The 23,527-nt window shown below is 39.5% G+C and overlaps 1 long non-coding RNA gene and 1 pseudogene across 1 annotated transcript; one reads left to right on the top strand and one right to left on the bottom strand.

Annotated features, from left to right (window-relative positions):
- Positions 1–17,108: 17,108 nt before the first annotated feature.
- Positions 17,109–18,256, top strand: LOC129671752 (glyceraldehyde-3-phosphate dehydrogenase-like; annotated as a pseudogene).
- A 717-nt stretch (positions 18,257–18,973) lies between these two features.
- On the bottom strand, positions 18,974–23,295 carry LOC129671753 (uncharacterized). The gene is made up of 3 exons (XR_008719381.1): positions 23,106–23,295; positions 19,656–19,902; positions 18,974–19,139 (listed from the first exon to the last, which is right to left on the bottom strand). It is a non-coding gene; the product is annotated as an uncharacterized LOC129671753 (long non-coding RNA).
- Positions 23,296–23,527: the final 232 nt, after the last annotated feature.

Below are 23,527 nucleotides of genomic sequence, written 5' to 3'. Positions count from 1 at the left end.
TCTCGAAAAACAAAACAATAAAAACCAGGAAACCAAAGATAAAACTGTTAACTGAGACCAAAACTTAGCTCATTGACAGTGAAAAAGAAAGAACATCACAGGTATCTGAAGGTCAAGAAGGAAAGAGATGGGGGAGGGAAAGGGAGGGAAGGGGGGATCAAAATCCACTGACTAATAAATACTGAAGTATGTGTGGAGAAGGCAAGAAAGCACAAAGGCACAAAATGCCTTTGAATAAAGAAAATAGGAGCGAATACAAGGAAATTGTACTTTGTTGATCTTTGAGAAAATATTTGAAACCTGAGATGAAAAAAGTATGTTGCCAAAACACACCCTGGAGAACACACACACTTAAAATGAAAAGTTGTCAGGGGACATCAACAGCAGAAATACTAGTCCAACATTTTTGCCAGCCAGTTCATAACATCTGAAAGAATCAAGAAACTCTCGTTCTGTCTAAAACGTTTCTGAGCATAGAAGAAAGGAGGAAAGGCTGTCTGTCTGTCTGTCTGTATGTGTGTGTGTGTGTGTGTATGTTTTATGATGTCACTATTTGCATAATCTTACAGCATAGCATAGCTATGCTCAATAAAACATAGCATAGCTCAATAAAATCAAATGAAATATTACCTGTATTATCAGTTCCAAAATCAAACATAGAGTCTTCTCAAGTAAACTACAGTTACCTGTGTAAGAATAACATAACACAGCCATCTGAACTTCAAAGCAAGGATTCAGGAACGTCCAAACATGAAGATCTGCTAAAGTAGCATATGTATTTAAGAGGTACGAAAAAAGCGCAGTCACTTGAGCATTTTTTTTTCTATGCCCAGATGCCATTTGATGAAGTTGTTCTAAGACAGAATTAGAGTGATGATCCTCTATGATAATACCTTCACAGGCTTAGTGGTTCACACTAAATAGTTTTCCATTAAGATGGATACAAGGAAATGTTGTCTAGCAGGACAGTGTTGGCTAAACTCATGTAGGCATTGGCAATATCCTGGGTCAGCAAAGAGGAAAAAGAAAGACCGGAAAGGTTGGGAGGGAGGACGCTAAAGTTTCATTATTGTCAGCTTGTAACAACACCAGAATATGTAAAAAGACCAACTTTAGCAGCGTCACAATTATGCATCCAGGAGGTTCCCTATAGATGACACACAGAACTTTATTTCCCTCCTGTAACAGATAATTTTAATAGGGAATTGTAATGATATAGAAAAATCTCACCTATCAACAAAATCTAAAGCAACGAAAAATGCATTCCCTTGACTTATTTCAAAAAAGTTAAAAGTGCTGTCACATCTAGCATAGTCAAGTAACTGTAAAGGCCTGACTGTGCCCGGGTGAGAACTCCAATTTCACTTAGACAGAACCGTCCTTCTGCCGTCACTACGCTCTCCTGGAAGTGCTTTTTTTCGTTGTTTTCTTTAAATTGTAACAACGCAGGCATACTCTGTGTTGTTCACTTACTGTCTGTCTATCCCCTAAACACAAAAAGAGTAAGGTTTTGGTTTTTGTCTGTTTGTTTGTTGGGTTGGTTTTGTTTGTTTGTTTGTTTGTTTCTGTTGTTGTTTTCCTCCCAGGGGCAGGTTTTGCCTCTTTAAAGGTGCTGCAGCTCCTGTGAAGCATGCTTAAAATTGATCTCCCTTAATTACTTCAAAATTTCAGTACTAAGCAAAATAACAGCAATAATCCCTTGAGACAGATTTAGATTTACAAGAATGGGAGGGAGTGTTCCAAAATGAAGCGTGGGGAAGTGTCCTAGGTCTCCTAGCCACTAGGCATGTCATAGAAAAAAAGCAATAAACATTTTGGAATCTATTTCCCAGAATAAATATTTCATAAAGGAGGGTCAATGACTGTGGAAATTTTGATTTAACAAATGAATGACTGAGCAAAGGATTTGGAATAATTGACTAAGCAGAGGCACAAAGCTGGGCTTGGGGTCTGTACCTTTACTTTGGAATAAATTAGATGGTTCAACAATTTTTAACACAAAACGAGCTGCTGTTCAAGTGGTAGGTGAGAATATAACTCTCCACATCTTGGGCGGGAGAAGGAATTCTGTAGAAGACACAGAACTCAGGAGTTATGCAATTAAAGGGTAAAGGCTTTGCATAAAATAGAAATATTTTCATGATTAAAAATACAACCAATGATGTCAGAACAAAATCACACAGAAATATAATATAATTGCATTGTGTGTATCAACGTAAAGTTGGTACTCCTAGGTTAGAATAAGTTCTAATAAATCAGCAATGAAGGTGCTAGAGGCCCAAGAAAAATAGACAATAAACACAGAAAGGAAAGAAGCAAAAAAGCTTCCAGTTGTGAAAAGAGCAATCACTCTCACCTGAGGGAGAAATTGTTTCTGAGCTGTCACAAGGGCATTATGCTTTAAGGGCCCTCACGGGATATGTAGGAACAACTTTCTGCCATGTACACAGATGACTACATCAGCAAAGTCTAACTCTCCCAAAATTTTATCACTTACTGTGAAATAGGAAAACTGATATATTACTTGTATTAGTCTGTTTCTCTGTTGCTGAGATAAAGCCAGCTTTCTCATCAACTTGAGAACGGAAGGGTTTATTATGTCTTCTTGCTTACGGTCAGCCATCATGAAGTGGAGCCAAGGCAGGAATCTGGAGGCCTTACTGAAGCAGAGGCCAGAGGAACATTGCTTACTGGCTTGCTCTCATGCTTGCTCAGCCTGCTTTTTTATATAACTCCGGACCACTTGCAGAGATGTGGCACTGGCCACAGAAGGCTGCATCTTCCCACATCTCTCAGCATTAATCAAGAACATGCCCTGTGGACCTGCCTGATAAATTGTCCTCAGCAACAGTAGCATAGAGGGCTGGGCTGTCCAATGGAATGGATAAGGATTTTGAATGAACGTTGGTTTTGCCTGGGTATCTATTTTGTTTGTTTTTCCTTGATTCGATTCTTTTGAGAGAAGGTCCCTTCTGTAGCCTAGCCTGAGTTAGAACTCACCATGTAGCTGCCTGCTGGAAGCACAGGTGTGACGCGCCACACCTGGTTTGTTTTCCATTTGACTTCTATTTGTAGGTATTGTACTTCAGGCAGAATTTTAAAAAGCAGACCTCTAGTCCTGTTTGTTTATTTTTTTAGATAAAGACATTATCTCCATGTAGCAGATTTTGAAATGTTAACTCAATAGGCTTTGGGAGCTTAAAAACAAAATAGTATGATTGGTATCATAAAAGATGAGTTGATCTTACTAGAGAGCAAATCACCCACCTGATTTAAAGAAAAGCGATAACTTAAGCGGGGGCGGGGGGCGGGGGGCGGGGAGAAGAAATACCGAAAGTCAGCCTTGGGGAGAAATCTAGCACCGCTAAAACCAAAAGCGTTGTCCGTGCTTAGTCAAGCTACAGCCGTTGACTGGTTTCCAAAAATGAATTGAGCCTGAAGAGGCAGCATCCTGGCATTCCTGTGAGTCTGTTGTCCAATAACTAGGAGGCCATTTCGCCACCTGAGCATGCAGAGGAACTGGGAGGAACAGTCATAATCTATCGCCGGCCTTCGCTGCTGCAGCGTCCACGCTCACACACACTTCTGCCATGCCTCCTGTGCCTTCCGATAAACTCACCCCTGGGGAAGTGTTTTTAAGCCTTTTAGGCCTGTGGGCCAATCAGATCCATCTGTCTCATCTAGCCCAACACTACACACAGGACTCTGCGTGGTGCTTGTCACTGCAGAGGGAGCAGATGTGATGCTATTGGTGCCAATTTAAATTGTTTCTGAACGTTTTCACTTCCAGAGCTACAGAGAGCCAGCTCCACCCTAGGCTTTGGCATTGAGTTGCTCCCCAAAGCCTACACTTACGTTACCAGTTGTCTCCAATGTTAAAAATGTATAAGAGCAAGGTACCTACAGTAAGGCCCCATTGGACTAGAAATTAGAGAGCCTTCAAAATACTAATTGTGAGCAAGCCATGGTGATGTGTGCAAATAATTCCAGATTTGGGAGGCAGAGACACAAGGCCGTTCCAGGCCACCCAATGGGCTCTAGGAAAGCCAGAATGACATAACAAGATCCTGTCTCTATAAAGTAGAATACTCACTCACGGGTCCACCCAAAGCACAGAGAAGTCTACTATTCTAGCAAATAGCCAGAGGCTTCCAAACGTGGTTTACAAATTTTGTATTAGTAACAAATCCTTTTTATGAAATGTAATTTTTAGGTAGATTCTCAATATTCAGTACAGAGACTCGGGCTTTCAGAAAAGGAGATGGGTATGGCCAATTTGTGACCTGTTGAAACCAGCCTTCTCTCTGATGAACTTCGAATGACAAATGCAGGGCCCATGGGACCAAGGGAGTCAGTTTGCCCATCAGTGATGAAGTGGCCCCCTGCATTACTTTCCCATCTGCTTTCTCTCCTTTCTGCAACATCCCTATCCTCTTCAATCCCCAGGTCATAAAAGGGACACTTTATCCTTGATTTTAGGAGATTTATACATTAACCTTGACCACCTGAGTGAGTCTTTATAAACTATACAGAGTATTAGAGTAAACAGGATATTTCCTAATCCGTTAAACAACATACTAAGTGGATTTTAGTTTTTCTTATCTTAAACTCATTATACAAACTATGATATTAGACAGTATGCGCTCTGGAGTTGATAACATATTTATTACAGTAATGACCTTAGGCAAAAAAAGACACTTAAAAAGGTATCAGAATGACACCCTTTTCTCAAAAATATGTATAAAAACTGGCTTAAAATGATGCCTTCCACAGAGAAAGTATCAAATAATTTGGAGAGGAGAATTGATAAAGACTATTAACTATCCAGTTGTGATGGCTAAGGGCCACTGTCAGTTCTGGCTGGAGTTAGAATACACATGGAAACTTACTCTCTTGGATGTGTCTGTTGGGTTGTTTCCAGGAAGGTTAAACTGAGCAGGGAATAAATACCCATCCTGAATGTGCACAGTCCCATGCTGGGCAGGTCCCCCCACAGCACATAAAGGAGAAAGTGAAGTGAGCTCTAGAATTCACCATACTCAGTTTCCTGGCTGCAGATACAAAGCTGAGCTTCTGCTTCCTCGCTGTAATGGACTGCACCCTCAAACTGTGAGCGAAAACAAGTCCTTTCCTTAAGTGAATGTTGTCACAGCAGTGAGGTTACCACCCAAATCCATCCTTCCTAAATTTCCCTGGGGAGGAATTTGACTTCTCCATCCTTCAGGGTCTTCATCAACTAGAGCAGTACTGTATCTTGCATCTATTTCTTGCTAGAACCAACACAAACAGTTGAGCTGTTTTCATGGCAGATCCTTATCCCTTCTCTGTCAACCTCAGTGAAGCCAGATGTTTGAGATAGAAGAGATAATAATACACAACACAGGGAGGTGGCATAGAAGATGTCACTTGTTTTGTTGTGGATTTGTGATCTGCAGAACGGGGTCCACTGCCCATATGTACCATTTCTGTCAATAACTGCCGGACACCTGACTGGCCTTGTGACTTGGGGAATCTGATGGAGTCTTGGACATATGTGTTTCCACAGCATCAGAAGTTCAGTCTATACTCAGGCGCTGCTTTGAAAGTGGTGGGTTCTGTCACACACAGCCCTGCCTGACCTTTAACTGTCCTGCATTTCTGCCATCACCCTTTCATTGACCTGACATTCAAGCACCATGGACACCTATAGCAGCAAGGGATCTGTTCAATCTTATGAGCCAAGTGACAAAACCACTTCTGCTGCACCTAGAAGCCAATAGTGATGACTCTGGAATAGCTCTCTATACTCAGCCTGCTTCTTATTCATCTCCAGATTTCAGCGATCCTAGTGCAGTTACTTGAGGTGTCACTGATATACAGAAGTATATGTAATTTGTGTATGTTATTCTTTTTAAGGATCGACACATAAATTGTAGGTATGAGGTAAACTGAGACACTGAGATACATACTCACAATGTGGAATGGTTAAATGGAATTGATATATTTATTTCCTCACATGCAATCTACCTCTCATTTTTGTGTTGAGAACCTTTCACATCTACTCTTTTTACAACACTCAAAAAAAAAAAAGCATATTACTGTGAACCCCAGTCACAGCTTTGCATGACGAATCTTTAAAACTTATTGGACCTACATAATTGAGATGTGTCCTATGTCAGCATCTCTCCAATCTTCCTGCTTCCCTCAGCACCTCACAAACACCACATTAAACTCCCGCTCTTTATGACTCTAACATAAATGGGACCATGCCATATTATCTGCCTATGCTAGTTTAACATGTTAGAATATTATCCTCAGAACTCATCCACAGTTTGCAAATTGCGGAATTTCTTTCCTTAATGTCATTATATTACACGTATTCTTTTCAATTTGAAGGTCGTCTGAAAATGACAGACATTCAGCAGAAAAGATACTTCCCATTTTCAGATTTGATCTTCTCCCAGGCCACGGGTATGTTGTAACGCCGTCTAGAAGTGCTGGGAACTGCCCAGAGCTCCGGAATCTACTCAGCTGTTGATCAGCGTGAGCAACCTGCTTACTGTAGTGATAGGTTAGTTGTGCAAGATGTGGTTGGTCTTTCTCAAGTTGCTGCATGTTCGCATAGGAAGTCAGGGAGCACTTGTAGACCCAAAAGAATTGCTGCAGTATATTTTTGAGAAAATTCCAACTGTCCACAATTGTAATGGTACTTTCTGTCTTTGGCAAGGATGCGCAGAGAGAGGTTCCTTTCTGTGTGTGTTTACCAACACTTTCGTTCTCTCACTTTTTTAAACAGTCAACATCACAATCGTGATAGGAGCTTTAATTGTGACTTTAATGTGCTTTTCCCTAGTGGTTAGCAATGGTGAGTGTTTTCTTTATAGAAATGTGTTTTCAGGTCCTTCATCTGATAATTAATAGTTTTTCTTTTTCTCTCATTTATTACATCCGGACCACAGTTTCCCTTCTCTCCACTCCTTCCCATCGCACCTCCAGCTCCCTTCTCCCCCAGATCCACTTGTTTTCTGTTTCTCTTCAGAAAAGAGCAGGCTTCCCAGGGATGTCAACCAAACATGACATAACAAGTTACAGTAAGACTAGACACATACTCATATCAAGGATGAAGCAACCCAGTAGAAGGAAAAGGTTCATAAAAGCAGACAAAAGAGTCACAGACAACCTCCATCCACACTGTTAGGAGTACCATAAGAACAGCAAGCTACACAACCATAACATAAATGCAGAGGACCTAGCTCAGACCCATACATGTCCTTTGCTTGCTGCTTCAGTCTGTGTGAACCCCTATGAGCCCTGATTAGTTGATTCTGTGGGCTGTGTTCTTGTGGTATTCTTGACCCCTCTGGTCCTACAAGCTTTCCTTCCCCTCTTCCACAGGATTCTCCAAGCTCTGCTTAAGAGCTCCTATCAGTTGGATGAAGCCACTCTGATGATGATTATGCTAGGCTCCTGTCTTCAAATATAGCAGAGTATCATTTAGAATTGTTTTATTCTATTTCCCCTGCTGAGTGAGGTTTGCGAATCCTCCTTTCTGTCCTTCCTACTACTTATCTTCTTTGGGTCTGTGCCTTGTAGTATGTCTATTCTGTACTATACAGCTAAAATCCACTTATAAGTGAATATATACCATGTGTGTCTTTTGGGTCTGGGTTACCTCATCCAGGATAGTCTTTTCTAGTTCCATCCATTTGCCTGCAAATTTCACAGTTTCCTTGTTTTTAGTAGCTGAGTAATACTCCATTGTGTAAATGTACAAGTTCTTTATCCATTCTTTGATTGAGGGACATCTAGGTGGTTTCCAGATTCTGGATATTGTGAATAAAGCTGCTATGAACATAGTTGAGCAAATGTTCTGATGTACTGTAGAGCATCTTTTGGTTGTATGCCCACGAGTGGTTTAGCTGGGTCTTGAGGTAGAGCTATTTCCAATTTTCTGAGATTGATTTCCAAAGTGATTGTACAAGTTTGCACTGTCACCAGCAATGGAAAAGTGTTCCCCTTTCTCTGCATCTTTGCCAGCATGTGCTGTCACTTGAGCTTATGATCTTAGCCATTCTGATAAGGGTAAGATGGAATCATAGAATCATTTTGATTTGCATTTCCCTAATGACTTTGAGAATTTAAGTGCTTAAAGATTCCTCTGTTGAGAATTCTGTTTAGCTTTATATCCCAATTTTTAATTGGATTATTTTGTTTGTAGGTGTTTAATTTCTGAGTTCTTTGTATATCTTGGATATTGGCCCTTTGTCAGATGGAGGATTGTTAAAGATTGTTTCTCAATCTTAGACTGTAGTTTTGTTCTATTGACAGTGTCCTTTGCCTTACAAAAGCTTTTCAGTTTCAAGAGGTCTCATTTATTAATTTTTGGTCTTAGAACCTGTTGGTGTTCTGTTCAGGAAGTTGTCTCCTGGGCCAATGAGTTCAAGGCTCTTTCCCACTTCCTCTTCTAGTAGATTTAGTGTTTTATGTTGAAGTCTTTGATCCACTTGTACTTGAGTTTTGTGCAGGGTGATAGATAGGGATCTATTTGTCATCTTCTACATGCTGATATCCAGTTAGGCCAACACAATTTTTTTTTCTGGAAAAGCTTTCTTCTTTCCATTGTATATTTCTGATGTCTTTATCAAAAATCTGGTGTCCATAGTTGTGTGTGGATTAACATCTGGGACTTCAACTTGATAGTACTGATCACCTTGTCTGTTTTTATGCCGATACCATGCAGTTTTTATTACTATAGCTCTGTACTAGAGCTTGAAATCAGGGAAGTGATACTTCTGAATGTTCTTTTATTGTACAAGATAGTTTTAGTTATCCTGGGTATTTTTATTTTTCCATATGAAGTTGAGGATTACTCTTTCAAGGTCTGTAAAGAATTGTGCTAGAATTTTGATAAGAAATTAATTGAGCAGGGTAAAAGTATGGATCTATTTGTATTTTTCTGCATGTAGACATCCAATTAGACCAGCACCATTTGTTGAAGATGCTATCTTTGTCAAAAATCAGGTGTCCATAAGTGTGTGGATTTATTTCAGGGTCTTCTATTCAATTCCATTGATCCACCAGTCAGTTTCTATGCCAATACCATGCAGTTTTTAGTATTGTTGCTCTATAGTACAGCTTGAGATCAGGGATGGAGATACTTCCAGAAGATCTTTTATTGTAGAAGATTGTTTTAGCAATTCTGGGTTTCTTGTTACTCCATATGAAGTTGAGAATTTTTCTTTCAAGGTCTGTAAAGAATTGTATTGGTAATTTGATGAGAATTGCATTGAATCTGTAGATTGCTTTTGTTAAGATGGCCATTTTTACTATGTTAATCCTGCCAAACCATGAGTATGGGAGATCTTTTCATCTTTTGATATCTTCTTCTAATTCTTTCTTCAGAGATTGGAAATTTTTTTCATACAAGTCTTTGACTTGCTTGGTTAGGGTTACACCAAGATATTTTGTCCTTTGTAGCTATTGTCACAATAACCACAAAAGACAAAATATCTTGGTGTTGTTTCCCTAAATTCTTTCTCACCCCTTTTGTCTTTTGTATACAGGATGGCTACTGATTTTTTTTTTTTGAGTTAATTTTGTATCCAGCCACTTCACTGAAGGTGTTTATCAGCTGTAGAAGTTCCCTCATAGAATTTTTGGAGTCACTCAGCCAGAAGCCGGAAACAACCCAGATGTCCCTCAGTTGAGGAATGTATACAGAAATTGTGGTACATCTACACAATGGACTATTACTCAGCAATAAAAAACAAGGAAATCATGAATTTTCAGGCAAATGGTGGGAATTGCAAAAGATCATCCTGAGTGAGGTATCCCAAAGGCAGAAAGACACACAAGGTATATACTCACTCATAAGTGGATATTAGATATATAATATAGGATAAACATACTAAAATCTGTACACCTAAAGAAATTAATCAAGAAAGAGGACTCTGGCTAAGATGCTCAATCCCCTTTCAGAAAGGCAAATGGGATGGACATCAGAAGAGGAAGAAAACAGGGAACAGGACAGGAGCCTACCACAGAGAGCCTCTGAAAGGCTCTACCCTGCAGGGTATCAAAGCAGAGACAGAGACTTATAGCCAAACTTTGGCAGAGTGCAGGGAATCTTATGAAAGAAGGGGGAGATAGTAAGACCTGGAGAGGATAGGAATTCCACAAGGAGAGCAATAGAACCAAAAAATCTGGGCTCAGGGGTCTTTTCTGAGACAGATACTCCAACCAAGGACCATTCATGGAGAAAACCTAGAACCCCTGCACAGATGTAGCCCATGGCAGTTCAGTGTCCAGGTGGGTTCCATAGTAATAGGAACAAGGACTGTCTCTGACATGAACTGATTGGCCTGCTCTTTGATCACCTCTCCCTGAGGGGGGAGCAGCCTTACCAGGACACAGAGGAAAACAATGCAGCCACTCCTGATGAGATCTGATAGACTAGGATAGATCTGATAGAAGTAAGGAGAGGAAGACCTCCCTTATTAGTGGACTTGGGGAGGGACATGGGTGGAGAAGGAGGAGGGAGGATGGGATTGGTAGGGGAGGAGGGAGGTACAGCGAGGATACAAAGTGAATAAAAAAAAGAAATGCATTGAATCTGTAGATTGCTTTTGACAAGATGACCATTTTTAGTACGTTAATCCTACTGATCCATGAGCATGGGAAATCTTTCCATCTTCTGATATCTTCTTCAAAGACACAAAGTTCTTGTCATATATGTCTTTCACTTGCTTTGTTAGAGTTATACTGAGATATTTTCTATTATTTGTGGTTGTAGTGAAGGCTGTTATTTCCCTAATTTCTTTCTCAGCCAATTACTTGTTTGTATATAGGAGAGCTTCTGGGTTTTGTTGTTGTTGTTGTTTATTTCTTTTTTTTAAAGCTAATCTTGTATTCAGCCACTTCACTGAAGGTGTTCACCAAATGTAGGAATTCCATGGTAGAATTTGGGAGGTCACTTGTGTATACTATCATATCATCTGCAAATAATAATACTTTGACTTTTTCTTTTCCAAATTTGTAGCCCCTTTATTTTCTTCAGCGGTCTTATTGCTCTAGCTAGAATTTCAAGAATTGAATAGATTTGGAGAGAGTGGACAGCCTTGCCTTATTTCTGATATTAGTGAAAACGCTTTGAATTTCTTTCCATTTAAGTTGATGTTGCTATGGGCTTGATGTAAATTGTCTTTATTATGTTTTGGTATGTCCCTTGTACCCCTGATCACTCAAAGACTTTTACTAGGAAAGAGTATTGGATTTTTGCCAAAGGATTTTTAAGCACTTAAGAATTTTAATGAGATGATAATGTGGTTTGTTTTTTTATTTTTATTTTAGTCAGTTTGTTTATATGGTACATTATGTTGACAGATTTTCATATGTTGAACCATCCCTGCAAGTCTGGGAGAAATACTGCTTGCTTATGTTGGATGATCTTTTTGATGTGTTCTTGGATTTTGTTTGCAAGTATTTTATTAAATATTTTTGCTTCAATGTTTATGAGGACATTTGGTCTGTAATTCTTGTTCTTTGTTTAATCATTCTATTATTTGGGTATCAGGGTGATTGTGGCCTCATAAAATAATTTTGGCAATATTGCTTTTGTTTCTAGTTTGTGGAATAATTTGAGGAGTATTGGTTTTAGCTCTTTGTTGAAATTATGGTAGAATTCTACACTAAAACCATCTAGCCCTGAACTTTTTTGGGTGGGGGATGTGGAAGATTTTTAATGACTGCTTCTATTTCATTGGGGTTTACATATCTATTTAAAATTTTTAGCTGATCTTGATTTAACTGATAAAATTATGTATTTGTTTTAGATTTAAAATTTTTTGGAGTATAAGTTTTTGAAGTAAGACCTAATGATTCTTCGAATTTTCTCTTTGTCAGCTGTTATGTCTCCCAATTGTTTCTGATTTTGTTAATTTGGATATTCTCTCTCTGCCTTTTAATTAGTTTGGCTATGGATTTGCTTATCTTGTTGATTTTCTCAAACAACCAGCTCTTGGTTTTATTGCTTCTTTGTATTGTTCTCTCTTTTTCTATCTTACTGATTTCAGGTGAGTTTGGTTATTTACTGCCAACTACCCCTCTTGGATGTATTTACTTCTTTTTGCTCTAGGGCTTTCAGCTGTGCTGGTAAATTGACAGCGTGAGATCTCTCTAATTTCTTTATGAAGGCACTTAATTCTATGAACTTTCCTTTTGGCACTGCTTTCATTATGTCCCATATGTCTGGGTATGTTGTGCATCCATTTTCATTGAATTCTAGGAAGTCTTTAATTTCTTTATTTTTGCCTTGACCCAGTAGTCATTCAGTAGAGATTTTTTTTTATTTTTTTCAGTTTTCATGAGTTTGCAGGCTTTTTGTTGTGTCTGTTGTTGAAATCCAACTTTAATCTGTGGTGGCCTGGTAGGATACAGGAGGTTATTTTAAAATTCTTGTAGCTATTGAGATTTGCTTGTAACCAAGAACGTGGTCAATTTTGGAGAAAGTTCTGTGAGGTATTGAGGAGAAGGTATTTGTGTGTGTTTCGGTGGAATGTTCTCTAGATATCTGTTAAGTCCATTTGATTCATAAGGTCTGTTAGCTCCATCATTTCTCCGTTTAGATTTGTCTGAATGACCTGCTCATTGATGAGAATGGGGTGTTGAAATCTCCCACTATCAATGCGTGAGGTTCAATACATGATTTAAGCCTTAGTAATATTTCTTTTACAAATATGAATGTCCTTGCATTTGGGACATAGAATTGAAATGTTATCCTGGTGTACTTTTTTCCTTTGATGAATATAAAGTGTCTTTTCCTATCTCTTTTGATTAATTTTGGTTTGAAGTCTATTTTGTTAGATATTAGAATAGCTGCACCATCTTGCTTCTTGGGCCCATTTGCTTAGAAAGTGCTTTTCCAACCATTTGATCTGAAGTAATGTCTATTTTTAATGTTGAAGTGTGTTTCTTTATGCAACATAAGGATGGATCCTGTTTTCACATCCATTCTGTTAGCCTGTGTCTTTTTATTGGGAAATTGAGTCTATTCATATAGAGAGATAATAATGACCAATGATTGTTAATTCCTGTTATGCTGTTGTTGTTGTTGTTGGTGGTGGTGGTGGTGGTGGTGGTGGTAGTGTGTGTGTGTTCTTCCTTTCTTTTGGTTTTCCTGGTGTGAGCTTAATTATTTCCTGTGTTTTCATCGGTGTAGTTAACCTCCTTTGGTTGGAGTTTTCCTCCTAGTACCTTCTGTAAGGCTGGATTTATGAGTTGATATTATTGAAGTTTGACTTTGTCAAGTTATATCTTGTTTTCTCCATCTATGATGATTGAAAGTTTTTGTCATCATAGTCTGAGTTGGTGTCTGTGGTCTCTTAGGGTCTACAGCACATCTGCCAGCCATTCTAACTTTTAAAGTCTCCATTGAGAAGCTGGGTATAATTCTAATAGGTCTACTATTAAATCTTACTTGTTCTTTTTCCCTTCCAGCTTTTAATGTTCTTTCTTTGTCCTGTTTGTTTAATGTTTTGTTTATTATGTGGAGAGGGGTTTTCTGTTCTGGTGCAGTCTATTTGGTGTTTTGTACTGTTATAGACATGTCTTCTTTAAGTTAGGAAATGTTTCTTCTATGATTGTGTTAAAAATGTTTTCTAGGTCTTTGAGCTAGGATTCTTCTTCTTCTTCTTCTTCTTCTTCTTCTTCTTCTTCTTCTTCAGCATCTTCTTCTTCTTTTTCTTCTTCAGCATCTTCTTCTTCTTTTTCTTCTATTCCTACTATTATTACATTGGTCTTTTCATACTGTCCCAGATTTCCTGGCAAAATTTTAGATTTAACATTTAGAACTTTTTAGATTTAACATTTTCTTTGACTAATATACCAATTTCTTCTATCATGTCTTTTATGCCTGATACTTGCTCTTCATCTGTTCTATTCTGTTGGTGATGCTTGTTTCTATAGTCTCTGTTCGCTAACCTAGATGTTCTATTTCCAAAATTTTTGCTTTCTTTATTACCTCTCTTCCCATTTTCATGTCTTGAACAGTTTTATTCATTTGTTTTTCCTGTTTGTTTTTGTTTTTCTGGCTTTCTTTGAGGGTTTTGTTAATTTCCTCTTTAAGGACCTCTATTATCTTCATAAAGTTGAGTTTGAGGTCATTTTTGTGCTACAGCTGTGTTGGAATATTTATGACTTGCTATAGTGGGATAGCTGGGCTTCATATTGCCCTGGATGTTGTTGATTTTGTTCTTACAATGACACCTGGGAATCTGGGTTTGTGATGATTATAGGTCTAGGTGTCAATTTTTGACTTTGTTTTCATTGGATGTGTGTTTTTCCCTAGTTTCTGTTTTCTTTTGGGTTTTCTGGTCTTTGTGGCCTAGCTTTCTGGTGGCTAGTATGACCTCTAGTCCAGAAGGGAGTCTCTATCCAAGTTCGGAGCTGGACTTCCAGCAGTAGGTTGGCCTTCTGTTCAGTGTGTAAATGGGGTGTGCTTGTAAAGGGTCACTGCCTGAGTTGGGAGATAGGACACAGTGATGAGGAGAAGAATAGGGATTGGGGACAAAGTGAGGGGGCACTAAGAGAGAGGAGGAGGACCCTAGGTGGACAACCTATCGGGATTCTGGCAGCTGATGTGGGCTTTGGTTCAGCAGGGAGTCTCTGCTGAGTTTGGCTACCTGTTTCTTACTGGCATGGCCAGCACATGTTCTTCAACTGGTATAGGCTGTACCTGCAATAGTTTTATGTTTTGTTTTTTTCTTAAACTTATTTTTGTTTTCTTGCTGTTGAGTTGTGTCTGTCCCTTACATGTTTTGTATGTTGCTTTTTTCACCAGATGCAATGTTCCTGAATGTTTTCTGACATTTATTAAAAACCATAGTGTGTGTGTGAGTATATTTGTGTCTGTGTGTGTCTGTGTCTGTGTGTGTATAGCCAAACCCATGCTACAACACCCTGTGACAGTCAGGTTCAGAACTTCAACTTCCTCCTTGTTTGTGGCAGGGTCTCTTGTTTACTGCTGCACATGCCAGACCTCCTGAACCCTGAGAGCTTCTAGGGGTTTCTCTGTTATAGCCTCCCTCTGGTTATAGAGTGACAGGGTTACAGGCGTCTGATACTGCATCTGGCTCTTAGGTCCTGATGCTTATGAGCCATCTCCTCAGCCTTTTTGGCCATTCTTTAATTTCTCTCTTCATTCCACTGTTTCCTTTGCTGGGTATACCGGTTTAACCCTGACATTTGACTTTTTTCTCTTCCTTTTGTTTTCAGTGTTGTGGGGTCAATCTTTTTTACAAGACCAATTTTAGAAAGCTGTTTTTGGAGAGCCTAATAGGGTATACCTACTCAGGAGGCTGATACAAGAGGACTGATGTGAACTGAAGGCCATCCTGTCCTACACAGTGAATGTAAGCAAACCTAGGTCACAGAGGAAGAGAGTCTATTTTAAAAAAGATATGAATACTTTTGTCCTATGAGTTTCTGGCATTTAATCCATTTACCCACTGTGAGGTTTTCCAGGAACCTTGTATACATATAGATGAGAAAAGGCTGCAACTGCATTATTCTGTGTGTGGATAGCTCATTTTCTCAGCATCATTCATTGAAAAGACTGCCTTTTCCTCACTGTGTGTTCCTGGTACTTTGTTGAAAAGTTCAGGTTTTCCTGATTGTGCAGAAATTTTTCCCCATTCCTTTCATCCACATGCCGTATTTCTTCAATAATAATGATGAAACCATCATCATATCCCTTGGAATTTGAGATTTTTTTCCCATCTAACTTTCTTTCTCACTGCTATGCACATGGTTTCTATAGCATCACTCCAAATTCTTCCTCTATGAGTTTGAAAGACATAATTGTGATTGTGCATAAATTAAGAGCAAATGGTCCCTTAGGTAAGGCCTGAAGTGATCGTTAAGAAACACTGACAGCGTGCTTTGATGTGTCTGCTTTCTCTACCTGATGGCCATTTGCTTCCATCTGATTCCATATTCTCATTATTTTCTGGCTAGGTGAAATGATCAGAAACCCACGTTATTGGTTAAGAAAGACTATTGCAATGATCTCATAACTGTATGTTATTTCTAAGTGAGGTTAAAACTTAAAAGTATGTCATCTATAATATTCTGTTAACATTGTAGTTTTATATTGTCACTCTCTGGTATGTACCCAGCACATAATAAAATTCTTAACTTTGTGTTTGAGTTCATTTATTTCAGTCTCATTACTTAAAAAATTAAAGGAATGTTAAATTACAGATAATAAGAATATTTGAGAAATCTTCTAATATATGATTCCAAATAGTAGTTTCTAGTAAATAAGCATATTTCTTTTGAAGACAAAACATTTAATTCAAATATCTACTTCCTCTAAAATGCTTCACAAAAGAGGACTCAAGACAAAACTAATAATGAAAAATTGCACTTCAAATGGATTTTATCTTTGGTTCAGTCTCTAATAGTTCAAATTAAGCAAAGACTAAATTGCAAATGTTGATTTTGGTCCTGGCTGCATTTCCAGGGTCTTTGAAATGTTTAGAAAACAGTCTGCACATTTCATTTCCTTTTTGTTTGGACAGCACATTGCGGCCAGTTTCTCTTTGATTCAGACATCTGGAATCACTAACCACACAGCTGGGAAGAGCTGGCAGTGATATTTTGTTTTCTTGACTAAGAATCGGAACCTTGACCTCAACAGAGGGTAATTATCTGGGCAAGCTAATGATGAGAATTGAAAAGGCAGGGGCTCAAGCACCAGAGCCTGTGAGATGTGGAGCTGGTTTGGGCTCTGTGACACTGAGTTCTACAAGATGCTCTTGTGGGTCTCACACTGTTTGCCAAACCTCCTGGGTCCCTGTCTGCTCACACATGGCCTACTACTGTTGAGAGAGATGACCCCAGGCTACTCTCTTTCCAGCATTTCACCCCACTGCACATACAGGACACTCAAATCAACAGAAAAAAAATGAAGAAAGAGACACTATGTGCCTGGAGAGAATGGAAGGAAGGAGAGATTAAAAAACAAGGGTGAAAAAGAAGTCTAAAAAATGAGGAAAGTAAAATGATGGAAAAATTGTTTTAATATCACAAAGCTTGCTATAAAAGAAAATAACGTTATGATAAATATAGGCTCAATGATCTTTCCTACTCATTTATGCCACACAGGAGAGTAAATGGGTACCAAGACGTAAGCATAAAAATGAACAAAGTGGCTCTCTGCTCCTCCTGTTCCTGAGACAGCTGCATCTTTTCATGCAGTGCCAACATCATCCCTTAGACATGACGGTGAAAGTCGGAGTGAACGGATATGGCTGTATTGGATGCCTGGTTACCAGGGCTACCCTCATCTCTGACAAGGTGAAGATTGTTGCCATCAATGACCCCTTCATTGACCTCAGTTACATGGTCTACATGTTCCAGTATGACCCTACCATGGCAAGTTCAACAGCACAGTCAAGGCTGAGAACAGAAAGCTTGTCATCAATGGCAAGGTCATCACCATCTTCCAGGAGCGAGATCCCGCTAACATCAAATGGGGCGATGCTGGTGCCAAGTATGTTGTGGAGTCTTCTGGTGTCTTCACCACCATGGAGAAGGCTGGGTCCCGCTTGAAGGGTGAGACCAAAAGGGTTATCATCTCTGCCCCTTCTGCTGATGCCCCATGATTGTGATGGGTGTGAACCATGAGAAGTATGACAACTCGCTCAAGATTGTCAGCAATGCTTCCTGCACCACCAACTGCTTAGCCCCCCTGGCCAAATTCATCCATGACAACTTTGGCACAGTGAAAGACTCATGACCACAGTCCATGCCATCACTGCTATTCAGAAGACTGTGGATAGTTCCTTTGGAAAACTGTGGTATGATGGCCATGGGGCTGCCCAGAATATCATCCCTGCATCCACTGGTGCTGCCAAGGCTGTGGGCAAGGTCATCCCAGAGCTGAATGAGAAGCTCACTAGCATGGCCTTCCATGTTCCTACCCCCAACATGTGCCGTGGATCTGACGTGCCAATTGCAGAAACCTGTCAAGTATGATGACATCAAGGATGTGGTGAAGCAGGCATCCAAGGGCCCACTAAAGGGCATCCTGAGCTACACTGAGGACCAGGTTGTCTCCTGGGACTTCAACAGTGACTCCCACTCTTCAACCTTTGATGCTGGGGCTGGCATTGTCCTCAGGGACAACTTTGTAGAGCTCATTTCCTGGTATGACAATGAATTTGGCTACAGCAACAGGGTGGTGGACCTCATGGCTTACATGGCCTCCAACGACTAAGAAGTCCTGGATCAGCCACCCCAGCAAGGACAGGAGAGCAAGAGAGAGGCCCTCGGCTGCTGAGGAGTCCCTGTACCAACTCAGCCTCTGACTAAGCATCTCCCTCACAGCAGCCATCCCAGAACCCCAGAATAGCGGGAGGGGCCCAGGGAGCCCTACTCTCTCAAATACCATCAATAAAGCTCACTGCACCCCCCCAAAAAAAATACTCACCAAACATCCACTGCATTTATATATCTATATATCTATACATATATAGATTATCCATTGTGTGTATATATATATATACATATATGTTTCCAGTAAAATTCTTTAATGTGCAACCACATTGTCGTCTTTTTACTATATGTCACTATCAATCACAATGAAAATTTATAATGAGAAGTTAATAATAATACATAACTGAGATGTAAAATTGCTATTAGAGTCAGTGATGTAATCAAGAAACCATATACCATATACCATTGTTTGCAACCATGCATTTAAAAAATGAAGTCACTTGAAGCAGACAACATGAAGACCCCTCTTTGAACTGTACAGACTTTGTTTCTTCACTTTGTACTCCTCTTTAGAAACTGACTTGCCAGATCAAGGGGTAGTTTACTGTAAATATATTTGTGAGTCAAATATTTATTCTTTGAAGATACCCTAATTTTCAACTTGAAATTGTTCTGGCATGTACACAGGATTTGCAGCATGGCCAATAACATTTTTATTTGTTGTTCACAGTCAGATATAACGGATCACAAAATAAGAGAATAATGATGTGTTGCTCCAAATGTATTCTGAAGGCTAGTTTTAAGGAGAAGCCACTAAGCTCTGTAGTCCTCTTCTGGTTCTCATGATTAAATGTTTATGGCTCCTGACAGCTTGACAGGTTTGCCTAGGCAAAAAGATTTGGGCTCCAGAAAACCAAAAAGTCAAGACCCAAAAACTAAACAACTTTATATTCATTTCAGCAATCTCAGTGGGAACTCACCAGCGGCTCAGCTTATTCTCAGGAATTATCAGCACCTCAATTATTGTGGAATAGGGAAGTCTCCCCAAGAACGTCATCTCTAGTCTAAAATCAGCCTCATTTGTCTTTAGAGGAGACCGTCTTCCTTCACCTTTGTTACAAAGATCCCACCATAGATAACCACTCAGACACAGTTAATAGCCAATTGAGTCTCTTGACCTTCAGATTCAGATCGTGTACTTGGCTTAATCAAGAAAATATTTATTCTGAACACACATTCTTCACACATTCTGTTGGTCTGTTTTCACTCCTCTATTTGGAAAAAAAATGCCAAAGAACTGCAGACAATTGGATTATTTACCCATTTCCCCGCAGGAGAATGTTGAAAATTTTATCCGAGCCTCAGTTCCCTTGTCTGTGAAATGATGAGATAATGCTTACCTTGCTGGATTGCTGGGAAATGTTTAAGGAACATCCTTGGCCAAGATCCTGGGAGATTCCTTCCTTTGCTATGTCTTGTGGTAATTAGTTGGCTCATCGAGCAAAATCTTCAGACTCCCAGAGAAGTCCACAGGAATTTCATGCACACCCTTTCTGCTGTTGGTGGTGTTAACTATTGTTCACAAATTTCCTGTACTAGATTCTCACCCATCTTCTTGTTGGGAAACTTCTCTACAGGAAGTCAAATCTGTGAGGAGGAAAATAGGACACACAGCTTTTCCAGCCCTGAGATGAGTACTTATCTTTTTTGAGTAAAAGTATGAAACACCAGTATTTACATTTATATTGACAAAAACAAGATAGAAGTATTTTGATATAATATCTGTAATACATGATATTGTCTAGTGGTAAGAAACATTTCTGTTCTCTCAGGACAGGTAGGAATGGCATTCTTCATATATTTTTGTGTGGGTTACTTGGCTCAGCTATGTTACAACATTTCCAATTTTTAGGTCCAAAAGAGCCCAGAGTCCACTCTTTCTAAGTATTCAGATTACTAATAAATACTTGTCTTGTAACTGAGTTTTCTTAATTTCTGAATCTGGACTTTCTCCTTCTTTTATTACCTTCATAAACAAGGTTAGGGAAGGTGGTTTTATTATATTTGCTCTAAATGAACACTACGATGACTGAAGTCTGCACTGCTCACTTTCTTTCACAACCTATGGTAACACGCTCTGTGATCATCAGCATCAAATAAACTTCAAATCAAAATGCAATATGCTACTTCTGAGGATGCTATCTTCCTTCCTGGGAAAGCACAATAAATTTTGAGCTGCCTGTTTTATAGCCTCTAATGGGCACTTAGAGATTTAGTTGGTTTAATTAAAGCAGCATACGTGTAATTGCTAACCCCCCGTGCTAGACTTGTGTTGCTTTCCGTGTTCACTGTGGGGGCTGAGGTGGCAGCCATTGTCTCTTGAAGCAGTTCAATGCTTTAATTTATTTTTAAAATATTTGTCGTGGTTGCTTGCTTATCTGATGGGGTTTTTTTGTTTGTTTGTTTGTTTGTTTGTTTGTTTCAATGTGTCTTACAAAGGTCACAATATAAAATTCCGGGGCTGCTGGGTTGATCCAACAAAACAAGCGAGCTGCCTGGTTGCATATCCACAGAGGCTGTGCTCCCAGACCACAGCGTCAGCATCACAACCAGAAGAAGAAAGTACAGGAGCTGGCAGTTCTGCAAGCAACACCTTGGCATTAGGATTCTCCCAGCCAAGCCTTGGCAAAGTTACAGTGGTGGATGAAAGTTCATGCCCCAAACTTGAAGGTGCATAGTTTCAGCCTTTCTTATTCCTTCCCAAGCTATTGCTAAGTGGTCCTGTATGAACTTGACAGGTAAAAGCCATGAGTCATATTTTAAACTTTTTGCTGCTCTGTTCTCTTGCACAACTCATCATGGCTAAGGCATTCATTCATGTCCTTCACTTCTTTGACTAAATGTAGCTTGCTGGATGGCCCACCTGCTTCTATCTCCGGGCATCAAAGAGAAAGGACTTTGTGATATCTGGCAAAAGTACTCCGCTGGGAAGCTTTTATGACTCTCTAGCTCTGGGGTGGAGCTAAGTCCTTCCTGGGAGAAATGAACAGGGCTGCCCCGGTTTATTTCACTTGGATGTCTTGAGCAATTGGGTTATTGTGCAATTATGGAAGAGCCATTACATTCCTGCAGACACTTGAGGACAGACCGGCATTATCTTTTTGCTTTCCTTGCTTCACATTTCTTGGTCTCCAAAGAACTCAAAGTACAGAGTCCTTGATTCTTAGTGCCACAGTGCAAACAGCTATGGTCTTGAAGTACTACAAAAGAACTTTTAATGTTTTAACCTCTCAAAATATCAACAAATATTATCAACTATTTTGCCACAGGACCCAAAACATTTTTAGGTAAAATTAGATATTTCTGAACATATCCTTTTGCCCTTTTTTTTTCATATTATTTATCTAGCATTGGTTTGGGAAGTACATGGGGAAAAAAAAGCACTATCTACACCCATTTAAATGACATAACACATGCAAAGACAAGCAGAGGACAGGAACTGCCTCTTCTTCCTTTTTCCCCAGTAAGTGTGATGAGTCGATGCAATGCTGCTGTCAGGGTGTGCGTATGTGTGGAAAAGCACATCACTGGATACAGTAACATGGAATTTTAATGTGTTATGCTAGTGACTTTCATCCCACTGGAATACAATAATACAGACTGACATAGCTCTCAAATTTAGATATAAGATTGATTCTATATTTTTTAAAAGCTTGAAAAGCAAAAGCAATTTAGTAGTCCAAAAACACTTACACCTGTTTAAAGAAAACCATGTTGCTGCTCAAAAACCTAAGCCAGTTGTTAAAGGGCTTGCCACTCAAGCAGGAAACATGAATTTGATCTTCAGAACCAAGGTAAAATGTAGGACCTGGGTCTGTGGTGATAGACAAGTGGGTAAACCTCCTGCCACATAAAATGAGGACCCTGAGACCAAATCCCTGCAAAACACAGGAACCTGGGTGCACTATTGAGTATCTATAATCTTAGTGCTCCTACAGCAATATGGAACACAGGTATAAGAGAGTTCATCAACTATCTAGCCTGGCTGCAAACCTCCATCACAATTCCCCACCTATACACACCTGTATTAAACACACATACAAAAACACAATGTGTTGGCTTTCTGGGAAGGAAAGACATTTTAATCCCTGGGCAAATAGCTCACCAGACAGCCAGCCTAACATAATTATTGAGTATCATACCAAAGGAGAGACCCTGCCTGAAAATGCAAGGTTGATAGTTCCCAGGGAGCATCACCCGAGATTGACTTCTAGCCTTCACATGCATCTGTACACACATGTGCACACATACATATGGTCCTACCCACAAACACACATGCACTGTACATACAAACATATATATGTTTGTATACATAAACACACACACAAAAGCCAAATCGCTATATTAACCTAGAAAACAGTCACAGATTAGTTTTAGATTAAAAGATCCAAATTACATAAAGAAAGCATTTGTGAAAAATACAAAGACATGTACTCACACTGAAAATACGGGATTCCTAAAAAAGAGGCATAGTAAAAATATTAACAGTATTGGGATTTTGGATTTTCTAAAATTAATTTCACATCTGTATTGAATTTTATGTTTCCTACACTGAATGTCTGTTATCTTAAAGGAAAGCAACAATTACTTTAAAGAAAGGGAATCAACAGAGTAGAAGCAATCAGTCCAACTGTCCTGATGAGAGCCTGACATCAAAACACCTGGCTGATTGAATCGCCCAGTTTCAAGCTAGCTGTTCGGATTGGAGAAGCAAAACGCCTGCATTTGTTCACTTAAGAGCATGTTTTCCATGTAGGTCAAAGAGAGGACATTTTCAGGAGACCAGCTACCTGATTCTCTGGGCCCAGAACGAGCTGAGAGGCCTCTGCCTTCAAGTGAACTGTGAGCAAGGCTGGTTGCTGTTTGAGGCGGTGGCCTTCCATTTGCTGTGTGTAGTGACGATTTTCAGGCAGATGTCCAAGGAATCCAGATGTTAAAGACCATGTACAGACAGATACAGAGCGATTCATGGCCTTGTAACAGAGGAGACACAACAAAATAATAAGCAAAGCCAAATGGCTGCAGAAAAAAAAAAAAAAAAAAAAAAGCTCTCTGAAAGGTAAGCTCGGAGTGTTTGTTTACCGTAGAAGGTCACGGCTGGGAGCCCTGTGCCAGTCAGTCAGCTTTTCTAGTTTACCCAATCTTACTTGTACTAAACTAAATATAAAAATTGCTGACCTGTTAGCCAAAAGAAAACAAACCTTGAAATTTC

Source organism: Psammomys obesus, unplaced genomic scaffold (assembly GCF_907164565.1).
Source record: "Psammomys obesus unplaced genomic scaffold, mPsaObe1.curated_primary_1811, whole genome shotgun sequence".
NCBI classification, from domain to species: domain Eukaryota; kingdom Metazoa; phylum Chordata; class Mammalia; order Rodentia; family Muridae; genus Psammomys; species Psammomys obesus.
Note: the sequence above shows the minus strand (reverse complement) of the source record. Positions and strands in the feature narration are given on the sequence as shown.